Genomic DNA, 2500 nt, shown 5'->3' with positions numbered 1-2500 from the left:
ATTTACATGGAATTTTTTTAGACAAAACTCTTACCAAGAATTTTGCCCCAAAAAGTGATATGGTTTAGGTATGTGGATGATATTTTCTGTATTTGGTCAGTTCACGAAAATCTCTAGGAATTCCTTAATAATCTCAATAATTCAGTCCCTTCTATAAAATTTACTGCAGAGGAAGAAAGAGACGTAATTTGAATTTTCTTGATGGAACTGTCCATAGAAATGATAGAAATTTCACCTTTTCAGTCTTTCGGAAATCAACTAAAATTGCCTCTTTTGTTCATTACTACTCCAATCACCATCAAAATGTTAAATTCTCTGTTATTCTGGGATGTTCCTAAGGGCTTTACGTGTCTGTAGCCCGCAGTGTATTGATGCTGAGATTAAACTACTTATGATATTGCATTGAAACTTAAATACCCAAGGACTTTTGTAAATGTGGCATGGATAAGAGCTAGAGAAACATCTTATTTAACTATTGACAAACTTGAATTTAGTAAGCATAACATTCTAAAATTACCTATGATGAAAGGTTTTTAGATATTCCTAGAATTTTAAAGCTTTTTAACAAAAATGTTGTTTTCAGTAATATAAATGTCAAGATAAAATATTCTCCTAAAGATCTTCCAGGCTGCATAAAATTCTTTAATTGTTGAATTGTAGATGATTCCCCAGTGTTGAAAACTTCCGAACCATTAGCCACTTTCCTTACTTGCACATAAAGCTCATCAGCACCACGTCCAATCATTCTGAACACATACACAATATATGAAATTCCTTGCAAAAAGTGTGATAAAGTCTATTACGGACTAACTGGTAAATCTCACGTCTCAAACAGCACCAATATTCTGTGAGAATTGTAAAAATATCTAATGCATTATTCGTACATATGAGATTTAGATCATCCTATTAACTGGAGTCAAGCAAGATCCTTAATCCCAGGTAATGACACAGTTAAAAGGAATACGTATCATTGAATCTTGTTTCATCAAGTCAAATAATGGAAATGTCCTAAATTTAAGTCTTGGTTTATTTAAACTTGATGCCTTCATAGTGAAAAAAGTTGTAGATAAATATAAGCAACAAAATTAATATATTAAGTTTTTACATGTTTTGGACTGTACGGATACTTTGTAGCTTCTGTAAGGGTTAAATCTATGTTTAGGTTTGTGACTGTGTGATATCCAATAATCCTGGATTATCTCTTTAATTCTTACCCTTTTGACAATTAACCATCTGGTATTCTTGATGTTGTTTACCTGATAACTTTCTCTCCAACTGTATTTCATTCGTTCCTTGACAGTATGTTAGTAAAGACGAAAGCGCTTGGATTTCTGACTATCATTTTCCTGTGGTATTCGCTTATATATATATATATATATATATATATATATATATATATATATATATATATATTATATATATATATATACATATATATATATCATATATGTATATATACATATATATAATATTATGTATATATACTTATATATACATATATGTATATATACATATATATACATATATGTATATATATACATATATTTATATATATATCACTGTGAGGCTAAAAAAGGGAAACCTATCAATTCCAACAGAATTCTTTATTTCCAACGTTTCATAACAATTTATTTTCTTTCATCATCAGGGATTTGTTGAATAATGAGTAAATTACCCAAAGATTTATTGGAAAAAATAAAATTCACAAATACAGGTAAGACAAACACAGGAGACCCACAGACTGCCAAGAAGCCTCAGGTGGAGAGAGCAGACCACAGAATGTTCAAAGAGAAAGTTAACTCAGGTGAAGTTTATCAGAGGAGGTTCGGGAACTGAACTGGGGTAACTAGTTGACTGTTAAACAGTGACTCAAGTGTGGGCAGTTTGGGACGATTTGTTGTTTGGCCTATTAGGTTAAAATCCTCCTTTTCAACGTGAGTTTTACATATTTTGGAATGAGCTCTTACATCAGAGTGTTCTGGACTGGAGAGCCTACAATCAAAACAAAAGTTTGTTGCCCTATGGGAGTTGATTCTGACCATCAGTAACCTACTCGTTGATCCGCCATATGTTCTTGACTTACACTTAACATACTTATAAAAACATTAGAGGATGAAAAGCGGCTTACTCAATCCTTGCAGTTAGCAAAGGAACCAACTGTTGAAAGACTTTTGAGGAATCAATTTTAGATTAATTGCACCATGATAATCGTGGATAATTTGTACAAACTCTTTTGTAAGAGAGTTGCCGTGAAGAAAAAAAAAAAAATTCAAATTCAAAATTAGATCATAAGACTTTCGCCTACCTTTCCAAGAGGTTTTGTTGGTGCATTAGATCCCGTTAGCTCTTGCCAGTTCACTTGCAGTACACAGACACATAGTTTAAACCCAAAGTTTACACACATACTTGTAACCCGTAGTCAGGTAGGGACCAACAGACCCACACCTACACTTCATAGTTTACACCCAAAGTTTACACATACTCGTAGCCTGTAATCAGT

This window comes from Macrobrachium nipponense, chromosome 48 (genome assembly GCF_015104395.2).
Source record: "Macrobrachium nipponense isolate FS-2020 chromosome 48, ASM1510439v2, whole genome shotgun sequence".
Taxonomy (NCBI): domain Eukaryota; kingdom Metazoa; phylum Arthropoda; class Malacostraca; order Decapoda; family Palaemonidae; genus Macrobrachium; species Macrobrachium nipponense.
Note: the sequence above shows the minus strand (reverse complement) of the source record.